This window comes from Vicia villosa, linkage group LG4 (genome assembly GCF_029867415.1).
Source record: "Vicia villosa cultivar HV-30 ecotype Madison, WI linkage group LG4, Vvil1.0, whole genome shotgun sequence".
Taxonomy (NCBI): domain Eukaryota; kingdom Viridiplantae; phylum Streptophyta; class Magnoliopsida; order Fabales; family Fabaceae; genus Vicia; species Vicia villosa.
The window spans coordinates 75,618,174-75,629,862 of NC_081183.1; the positions used below are offsets into that span (position 1 = coordinate 75,618,174).

General features: G+C 41.0%; 1 pseudogene; it reads left to right on the top strand.

The window, feature by feature from the left end:
* Positions 1–6,778: 6,778 nt before the first annotated feature.
* Positions 6,779–9,839, top strand: LOC131599264 (uncharacterized; annotated as a pseudogene).
* The last annotated feature ends 1,850 nt before the right edge of the window (positions 9,840–11,689 follow it).

Consider the following 11,689-nt stretch of genomic DNA (forward strand, 5'->3'; position numbering starts at 1 on the left):
TGGCATCCATGCATCCATGCATTCATACATCCATAAAAAAAAAAAAAAAAAAATCTTTTTCCATAAAAACATGATTTTTTCCAAACAATTAGAGAATTTTCTTTGCAAACATTATAGGATTAGGTTATGGAGTGGGTAAAAAGGCATACCAAGAGGTACGGTTTCAAAGAGCCTAATGTGGAAAGACTGAAAGAGTTAGCGTCTTTTGTACAAGATCCTTCTGATTTTAGGAAAAGCCATGGAAAGCTTTTGCCTATCTTGAACACTCATGTTGATGAAGGACTTCTCAAAACTCTGGTTCAGTTTTATGATCCCATCTACCGGTGTTTTACCTTTCCAGACTATCAGTTGGTACCAACCTTGGAAGAATATGCCAATCTTTTGGGTATTCCTGTGTCTGACAAAATACCTTTCAATGGTTTGGAAGCCATTCCTAAGTCACCAGTCATTGCAACAGGTACCCACTTAAAGAAATCTGAAATAGAGAGTAATTGGACTACCAAAGGAAACCTTCCAGGTTTGCCTTCACAGTTTCTAATAAAGAGAGCCTTTGATTTCATCGAAACTGGTAGCATGATAGCTTTTGAAGCTGTTTTAGCCTTGCTCATCTATGGGTTGGTTCTGTTTCCCAATATCGACGACTTTGTTGATATCAATGCCATAAAGGTCTTTTTGAATGGAAATCCCGTTCCGACTCTGCTTGGTGACATGTATTTCTCTGTCCATCATAGGAATCACCAAGGTGGTGGAATTATTGTATGTTGTGCACCTCTGTTGTTCAAATGGATTGTTTCACACTTACCTAAGTCTCCCATTTTCACGGAAAACCGGGAAGGTTTATGTTGGTCTCAAAGACTTATGTCTCTTACTAATAATGATATTCAGTGGTATACCTTGGCTCGCTGCGGTACAGAAACCATTGAAAGTTGTGGAGAATTCGCCAACGTACCCCTCATTGGTACACAAGGAGGAATTAACTACAATCCGGTCCTAGCCCGACGACAACTCGGGTATGCAAATTCAACAAAACCCATTGGCCCTACAGTGGAAAGCTACTTCTATCAGGAAGGAAATGATCCTCAAGGGTTGAAGACAAAAATGGTGAAAGCCTGGTACGACATCCGATGGAAAGAAAAAGGTGAGATAAAGAACTGTATTGCTACGAACGCCTATACCTGTTGGGTGAAGAAAAGAGCAAAGGAGTTTCAAATGCCTTATGATTATGAAAAACCCATGTTCCCTGTGGTACCTCAACGACCCAACATTCCCACTATGGAGGAATACCAAGACACTTTAGCCAAGATGAGGACAGAAAAAGATGCTTGGGAAGAAAAGTTTCGTAGCACTGAGGTGGAAAATAGAAAGTTGAAGAAAAGAGTGAAAGATCACGAAGAAACTCTCTATTATCAAGATGGATGGCTCATGAGTAAAGATGAGAAGATTCGTCAGAAAGACGCTGCAATCAAGAGGTACATCAAAGAAAGCAAGAAAAATCTGGAAGGCTCGACAAGCAACGCTCCGACTCCTGATGATTGGAAGAATGTTGTTGACAAGCTGAGGACTGAAAAGGCCGAGTTGAAAGCTTACTATGGGAAAGAAATCATGAAGCTCAAGCTGCACAATGCATTTGGTTCTTCGTCTGATGAAGATGCTTAGGATTTGTTTAGCTTTTTTTTATTTTTTATTTATCATTTGCTTTTGTAAGGAGCTACGCTCCAATGTTGTAACATTTCCCATTATTGCAATAAAAAAAAAATGAATAAAAGAATAGTTTGTGTTTAAATGTTTGCAAGGAAATAATCTTTAAAATATTTGGAAAAATCATAAATTTCTTTTTGCATACATCATTCTGCATATCGAGTCTGTTGTATAGAGTCTCATCTTTTGGATCTTTCTCCATTAGATCGTCAAGCTGTCGCGTCTCAAAGTTTCTCGACCGCGCTCGCAATCAGATCACAGATACAATACTCGTTCGAATAGAAGAAGAGTAATGGAACACTCTGAACAAGAGAATGTTGAGCTCCGTGGTACGGTGACCACCCTTCAGGAAAAGTTGGAAAGTCTCACTACTTTGGTTGACTCCTTAATGGCCGCACAGAATCAGCCGCCACCACCCAACAGTCAAGCAGCGGTAACATCTGAAGTCACTACTCCAGTTTCTACAGTTGCATTCGGTATTCCATCTTTCTCTATGCCAGAAGGTTGGGGCCCGCCTTTCAGCTTTGGTACAGGTTTCCGCCATAATTTCTCTGGGGTTCAAACAGCTACAACTGAAGCGCCTGCTGCACAAGGTTCAGCATTTATTCCACATTCAGGGATAACTTTTTCCCAAATCACTATGGCACTTTCTCAACCCACTATGACAGTTCCGACCCCTACGGTTCACACTGTTCCTTATGATGGCAATGAGATTTATCATGATCAAGGTGATAGCACAAATCAGCGTAATCTTGTGGGAGATCTCCAAGAGCAGTTTAACAAGATGCAGTTGGAAGTTAAAGCTATCCGTGGAAAAGATTTGTTTGGAAAGAATGCCCAGGAGCTATGTTTGGTTCCCAGTGTGCAAATACCTGCTAAATTCAAGGTCCCAGACTTTGAGAAGTACAAAGGTAGTTCTTGTCCGCAAAGTCATCTCGTGATGTATGCCAGAAAGATGTCTACTTTTGCAGATAATCATCAGTTGCTTATCCATTACTTTCAAGACAGTTTGACTGGTGCCGCACTGAAGTGGTACACAGGCTTGGATAGCACTAATATTCGGACTTTCAATGACCTAGGCGAGGCCTTTGTCCGACAATACAAGTATAACTCGGATATGGCTCCAGACAGAGATCAGCTTCGATCCATGGCTCAGAAAGATCATGAAGCTTTCAAAGAGTATGCCCAACGATGGAGAGAAACTGCTGCTCAGATTAATCCACCGTTGAAAGAGAAAGAGATGACAAAGATCTTCTTGAATACTCTCAGTCCGTTTTATTATGAACGCATGATTGCTAGTGCTCCAAGTGATTTCACCGAAATGGTAAACATGGGGATGCGTCTAGAAGAAGGAGTCCGAACCGGACGTCTGACTAAAGAAGGTGGATCTTCGAGCGGAACCAAAAAGTTCGGAAGTGGTTTCCCAAAGAAGAAAGAACAAAGTGTTGACATGGTGTCCCAAGGGAAGCCAAGAGGAAACGTCAATCGTCAACGACAGGTTGCTGCTATCACACCAGTCGCTAATACAGCACCAAATCCGGGATTTACCCCGCAGTTTCAACAACAACAGCCTCGACAACAGGCTCAACAACTTAACAACAATCAGAATCGTGTGCAAAGAGCTCCACAGTTTGATCCGATTCCAATGACCTATACAGAATTGTACCCTGCTTTGATTGAAAAAGGTCTCGTTCAAACTAGAGCACCACCACCAGTACCTGAGAGACTCCCATGGTGGTACAAAGCTGAGGTCTCATGCCCTTATCATCAAGGAGCACCTGGCCATGATCTTGAGCATTGCATAGCTTTGAAATATGAAGTTCAGAGGTTGGTTAGATCTAATCTTCTCTCTTTCAGAAATTTGAATCCTAATGTGCAAGCAAATCCGCTGCCCAATCATGGAGGGCATGTTGTGAACATGGTGTATGGATGTCCTGGCCAATACCGAGTCTATAATATCAACTTCTCAAGAGCAGATTTGGTACAAATGCACGCTACTCTTTGTCGGGGGCCGAGTTTTCGCCAGCATCAATATGGTTCCTGTAGAATATGTTGTGTGGATCCTCACGGGTGTTCGATTGTGAGAAGAGATCTCCAAGTTTTGCTAGATAATGGTACTATTGAGATCTACAGAAATAGGGATGAAAATGAAGTTAACATGATAGGATGTTATCCGCATGAGCTTTTAGTCTCAGATATCAACTCGGAAATGCCTACAGTTAACGTCATCGTTCCTCATTTCAACATGCCAGAGCGCATGGAAGTTACTTACAACAAGCCGAAGGTTCCTATTGCTCCTTTGATCATTTGTCTACCTGGACCTGTTCCCTATGACTCTGACAAGGCAGTTCCATACAACTACAACGCCACAATGATAAAGGATGGACAAGAAGTTCCTTTACCTACTCTTTCCTCTGTTGAAAATATCGCTGATGTAAGTCGAGTAACAAGAAGTGGACGTGTGTATACTCCACTACCTCCAAAGCAGCCTGTTGCTCCTGCTACCGGACAAAATCCTGTTGGTACACCAGTGGGAAATCCTGTGGAAACTCCTGTCAGTAATACAAACGCTGATGTTGGTCAGTCCAGTGGAACCAATGTCAATCCAGATTTTGACGAAATTTTGAAGCTTATCAAAAGAAGTGAATATAAGATTGTGGATCAGCTTATGCAGACTCCTTCAAAAATCTCAATACTTTCATTGCTGTTGAATTCAGAAGCCCACAGGGAAGCCCTGATGAAGGTCTTAGATCAAGCTTTTGTAGATCATGATGTGACTGTTGATCACTTTGATGGGATAATAGCCAACATAACAGCTTGTAACAATTTAAGCTTCTGTGATGAAGAACTCCCCGAGGAGGGTAAAAATCACAATCTTGCTTTGCACATTTCTATGAACTGTCAGTCAGACTCTTTGTCCAATGTATTGGTAGACACCGGATCTTCCTTGAATGTGATGCCAAAGACGACTCTTGCTCGCTTGTCTTACCAAGGAATGCCTATGAAATTCAGTGGTGTAGTAGTCAAAGCATTTGATGGATCGCGAAGATCTATTATCGGCGAAGTCAACCTTCCCATGACAATTGGTCCACATACATTTCAAATCACTTTCCAGGTCATGGACATTCAAGCTGCTTATAGCTGTCTGTTAGGACGACCATGGATCCATGAAGCAGGGGCGGTAACTTCTACGCTTCATCAAAAGTTGAAATTTGTAACAAATGGAAAATTGGTAACAATAAGTGGAGAACAAGCCTTGATGGTGAGCCATTTGTCCAATTTCTCTTTCATTAGTGCTAATGATGTGGAAGGAACTCAGTTCCAAGGTCTCTCTTTAGAAGACGAATCTTCCAAAAAGAAAGCATCAATCTCTTCTTACAAAGAGGCAGTGAAAGTAGTGAAAGATGGAACTACCACTGGCTGGGGGCAAGTTGTGATCCCTACCAAGAATGAAACTAGAGCAGGTCTCGGATGTTCACCAACATTCTCAAACTGCACTAAGAAGGATGAAACCCTTCGACCGATCAAAGAAACATTCATTAGTGGAGGATTCCTTAACCCAATTCCTCAAGAGGTTAATGTCCTTATTGAAGAATGCATTGAAGAAGGTCTACCTGATCCTGAAGAAGAATGGAAATGTTATCTCAATGACTCGGGATACATATCTCAGGAAGAACCATATCCTCCTTCAGAGAAAACAAGTGCTAAAGAAATTCCGCCTATTCCTGCAGAGGTTTGGGACACCTTGGGACAACCAAGTGGAAAATTTGATTATATGGTGAAATACACTGCACCTGAAAGTTACAAGATTGCGATTGAGGATATCCAACCAACTGGATGGGGAGATTCCTTTGAATATAATAGTCAACCAGAAGAGGCTTATCAGCCCTGTCAATTTTCTCAGCAGCCTGAAATTACTGAAGATTTCAGCTTCAACGCATCTGCCAAGGTTTATAATCCTGAAGATGGTTATTATCACATAAATGCCATTTTTGAAGATGAAGGGGAAGATGGTCCCGCAACTGACTCAGAAAGTGTCGCTGACAATGAGTCTCTTCATCCTGAAGACTGGGAAATACATCCTGAAAATTCTGAAGATTGTGACTCATCTTATGCTCTTCAAGAAGTAGAAGAAGACCGTTTCAACTCTACAAAGAACAAAAGTGACAAACCAGGACCTTCAAATCCTGCCCGACCAGCGGTCAATGTCAATACTGAAGATAATTCTGAGGAGAATTTTCCTGAATACATAATGCACAGAGGAGTTCGTTGCTACTGGAAGGCTGTCGACGTCCCGAATGTTGTTCGCCGCTCAAAGTAATCACCTCGCTGTTATTTTGACCTCCTGCCTTGCCCAAAGCAGAGAGATGTTTTATAGGGCTTTGCTTTTAAATGTTCCGCCCAAATAACCTTGTGTATAGGGCTTTGTTTTTAAAAGTTTCCCTCTTTGTCCTGCCCAAGACAAATGAGTTTGTGTTTAGGGCTTTGTTTCAAAAATGAATCATAAATAAAATGTCATTTTGAATTCCCTACATTATATGTTTTATTTTTGCTTTTTTCTGGAAATGGTAATCCTGAAAAACCAAAATAAAATAAAATAAAAACTTTTTCAAAAAAATCTGCATACACTCCTGCATTCATAAATTTTCTGAAATAAATATAAATCACATGTGCAGATTTACTATTGATAAACCCATTGAATGCAATAACCCTATGCCCTCTCCCAACTTTGAGTTTCCTGTGTTCGAAGCCGAAGAAGAGGAAGAAGAGGAGATCCCGGACGAGATCTCTCGATTACTTAAGCACGAGGAAAGAGCCATTCTGCCTCACAAAGAGCCTTTAGAAAAGATCAACTTGGGTTCTGAAGAAGACAAAAAAGAAGTGACCATTGGATCGCTGCTTGATGCTGATGTCAAGAGTAAGTTGACAGACCTTCTCAAAGAATATGTGGACGTGTTCGCCTGGTCCTACCAAGACATGCCTGGGTTGGATACCAATATTGTTCAGCATTACTTGCCATTGAAGCCAGAATGTCCGCCGGTTAAGCAGAAATTGCGAAGGACTCACCCTGATATGGCTAACAAGATCAAAGTGGAAGTTCAAAAGCAACTCGACGCAGGTTTTCTTGTCACCTCAGAATATCCTCAATGGTTGGCCAACATAGTGCCAGTTCCGAAGAAAGATGGAAAAGTCAGAATGTGTGTTGACTACCGTGACTTGAACAAAGCCAGTCCAAAAGATGACTTTCCATTGCCACATATTGACATGCTGGTTGATAACACCGCTAAGTTCAACGTCTTTTCCTTCATGGACGGGTTCTCCGGTTATAATCAGATCAAGATGGCTCCTGAAGACATGGAGAAGACATCTTTCATCACCCCATGGGGTACCTTTTGCTACAAAGTGATGCCGTTTGGATTAAAAAATGCAGGCGCAACTTACCAAAGGGCAATGACTACTCTCTTTCATGACATGATGCATAAAGAAATTGAAGTTTATGTGGACGACATGATAGCCAAGTCCAGCACAGAAGAAGAACATATTGAATACCTTTTGAAGTTGTTTCAAAGATTAAGGAAATACCAGCTTCGCTTGAATCCTAACAAATGTACTTTTGGGGTTAGATCTGGAAAACTCTTGGGTTTCATTGTCAGCCAAAGAGGTATCGAAGTAGATCCCGACAAAGTCAGAGCTATTCAAGAGATGCCTGCACCAAAAACAGAAAAGCAAGTAAGAGGGTTTCTCGGACGATTGAACTATATCTCCAGATTTATCTCTCAAATGACTGCTACTTGTGGGCCAATTTTCAAGCTTCTCCGCAAAGATCAAGGGGTTGTATGGACTGAAGATTGCCAGAAAGCGTTCGACAGTATCAAAGAGTACCTGTTAGAACCACCAATATTGATTCCTCCAGTTGAAGGAAGACCATTAATCATGTACCTTACTGTGTTAGAAGAATCCATGGGCTGTATGCTTGGACAGCAAGATGAAACCGGTAAGAAGGAGCATGCCATCTATTACTTGAGTAAGAAATTCACAGACTGTGAGTCTCGTTATTCCATGCTCGAAAAAACGTGTTGTGCTTTGGCATGGGCTTCAAAACGTCTCCGCCAATACATGATCAACAATACTACTTGGTTAATCTCCAAAATGGATCCAATCAAGTATGTCTTTGAAAAGCCTGCATTAACAGGAAGGATTGCCCGATGGCAAATGCTGTTATCCGAGTATGACATTGAATACCGTGCTCAAAAAGCAGTCAAAGGAAGCATTCTCGCCGATCATTTGGCGCATCAACCAATTAATGAATATCAATCTCTCAAGTTTGACTTTCCTGACGAAGATGTCTTGTACTTGAAGATGAAAGATTGTGACGAACCGTTACCTGAAGAAGGTCCTGATCCTGGACCAAGATGGGGCCTAATTTTTGATGGAGCAGTAAACGCTTTTGGCAATGGAATTGGGGCAATCATCATCACTCCTAAGGGTACTCATATCCCATTCTCCGCCAGACTACTATTTGATTGTACTAACAACATCGCAGAATATGAAGCTTGTATCATGGGTCTCGAAGAAGCCATTGATTTAAGGATCAAGATCCTAGACATATATGGAGATTCAGCCCTCGTGATCAACCAAATCAAAGACAAATGGGAAACTTACCACCCTGGCTTGATTCCTTACAGAGATTATGCAAGACGTCTATTGACTTTCTTCAACAAGGTTGAATTGCATCATATACCTCGAGATCAGAATCGAATGGCAGACGCCTTGGCTACTCTATCTTCCATGTTCAAAGTCAATCATTGAATTATATGCCTACAGTCAGAATCACGCGCCTTGAAAGGCCCGCCTATGTGTTTGCAACTGAAGCCGTCATCGATGATAAACCGTGGTTTCACGACATCAAACGCTTCCTTCAAACTCAAGAGTACCCGCTTGGGGCATCAAACAAAGATAAGAAAACTCTAAGGAGACTCTCTGGCAGTTTCTTCCTGAACGGAGATGTGCTATACAAAAGAAACTTCGACATGGTTTTGCTCAGATGTGTGGATAGACACGAAGCAGATATGTTAATGCATGAAGTGCATGAAGGGTCCTTTGGAACTCATTCAAATGGGCATGCAATGTCCAAGAAGATCTTAAGAGCTGGATACTATTGGTTGACAATGGAATCAGACTGTTACAAACACGTGAAGAGATGTCACAAGTGCCAGATCTACGCAGATAAGATCCATGTGCCACCGACTCTACTCAACGTTCTCTCATCTCCATGGCCTTTCTCCATGTGGGGTATCGACATGATTGGAATGATCGAACCGAAAGCTTCAAACGGTCATCGTTTCATCTTGGTAGCCATTGATTACTTCACCAAATGGGTCGAAGCAGCATCTTACGCCAATGTTACAAGACAAGTGGTTGTGAGGTTCATCAAGAACAACATCATTTGCCGATATGGTATTCCCAGCAAGATCATTACTGACAATGGTTCGAACTTGAACAACAAGATGATGAAAGAATTGTGTGAGGAATTCAAGATTGAGCATCATAACTCTTCTCCTTACAGACCAAAAATGAACGGCGCCGTCGAAGCCGCCAACAAGAACATTAAGAGGATCGTCCAGAAAATGGTCGTCACTTACAAAGACTGGCATGAAATGCTGCCATTTGCTTTACATGGGTACCGTACTTCAGTGCGTACTTCAACAGGGGCAACTCCCTTTTCTCTAGTATACGGCATGGAAGCTGTGCTCCCCGTAGAAGTTGAAATCCCATCAATGAGAGTCCTCATGGAGACTAAGTTATCAGAGGCTGAATGGTGTCAAAGCAGATACGATCAGTTGAACTTAATCGAAGAAAAACGTATGACTGCTCTATGCCATGGACAATTATACCAAGCAAGGATGAAACAAGCTTTCAACAAAAAGGTTCGACCTCGTGAATTTCAAGAAGGCGACCTCGTGCTTAAGAAGATCTTGTCTTTTCAACCAGATTCTAGGGGCAAATGGTCTCCTAATTACGAAGGCCCGTATGTTGTCAAAAGAACATTTTCTGGCGGCGCCATGATTCTTACAACCATGGATGGTGATGAACTCCCACATCCTGTGAATGCTGATGCAGTCAAGAAATACTTTGTCTAAAAAAAAAAATACAAAAGAACAGCTTGGTAAGTCGAAAACCCGCAAAGGGCGACTTAGGCAAAAATGAGCGTCTCGGTGGACTGAAAACCCGAAAGGGCGGTCCAGGCAAAAATTAGAGACAATAAACAGAAAAAATTCATCCTGGTAGATTGAAAACCTGAAAGGGCAATCTAGGCAAAAATTAGGGATTAATGACAAAGTAACTGCATCAGTCCGTACTTCGTCACCTGAAGAGTCTGTACTTCATCAAAGGATCTTCGATCAAATCATCGCCAATCTGAAGCGACAAGCACAGTTGGAACTCAAAGTTGTTAAGGGAATAGTGGTTATTGCTTTCAATGTAGCCTTTTCCGCATAATTACCATTTCCAACTTTTGTAAATACTCTATGGAATCACGCCTTTAGCTGATTACCATCCTATTAAATAAATTTGAGCCTTGTGCCCATTTGTTTGCAATCTTTAATTTCCTTCAGTTTCAAAATGACGCTTTAGTTGTGTTATTCACTTTTGAAAAAAAAAAAAAGAAAAGAAAAAAAGTTTTAAATGAATTTTACTTTTCTTTTTCAAAATAAAAGCGAAATTTTCCTTTGAGTTGTGAACAACGGAAGGAACATCAGCAGTCGTCTCCACAAGATGAACAAAAGGATTCTCCCTGAAAAATTGTTGAGACAGCGGTATTCTTGTCCCAGAAAAGAATTCTTGAAGCAATTATCCCTCGAGGTAAAGAAGCTCTTCTATCCCCAGCGAAGAAGCTCTTTTATCCCCAGTGAAGAAGATTTTCCATCTCCAGTGAAGAGGTTCTTCCATCTCAATGAGAAAAGATGTTTATCTTCCCCAGAGAAGTTTAAAACATGCAGCACCATTCATCACCCGTGCTATCTACAACGTGTTGAAAAACATTTGCCAAGTATCTGGTTGTATTGCGACGTCGGTCCTTCTCCAGTACATACTTCTTTGTCTGTCAGTATCGTCAGCATGCATGCTACATTCATGACATTCATCATTCATACATATTTGCATCATTTATGCATTCTTGCATTTTTCAATGTATGCTTTAAAATCACTTGTTTAGGATATATCTATCCTCAAAAAAAAAAAAAAAAAAAAAAAAAAAAAAAAAAAAGCAAAAAAAAGAAGAAAAGAAAAAAAGAAAAGAAGGTATGGGCGTGTCATCTCTCCAAGTAGGTTGTCACCCATAAGCAGAAAGAACATCTTCTTTCTCCAGTTCCCCACTGAGATCATTCCTCGTGGAAGAAGGTTGCCTCAGTTTCTCCTCTCAAAACGAAGGAGAAAATCCCAGTTGAGTTCATTCCTCATGGGTACAAAGTCTTGTTTGACTATTTCTTTCCAATTCATTCTTGGATAGAACCTTGTCTTTACCAGAGATTCAAATTCCGATTCCTCAAATAGAGTCGTGAAAAAACAGACCATAAACAATCGCCTCATCATCTGAGCAGTTTATGTTTCTTTCAAAAATTTCCTCTCAAGGAAATCAATCATGAAGACCATTTGACAATCAGGGCCTTATTACTGTTCACAAGGCTGAATATCCAGTAATTCCCCTATCAAAGTCTCCAAGATCATTTTATCACTCGGCTGATAATTAATCATGTCTTCAAAACCGCTATCACGAGGCTGGTAGTCGGTAACCTTTTTGTTCTGGTTATATTATTTAACATGTCTATCACAAGGCTGATAGTCGGTAATATTAACCGAACCTTTGAAACTCTTTTTACCTTGTCATGTCTATCACCATGCTGATAGTCGGTAATATAGTTTCATACCTTTCACCTTCGCATTATTAAACAAGTCTGTCCCCATGCTGATAGTCGATAATGTCGATAGGTAA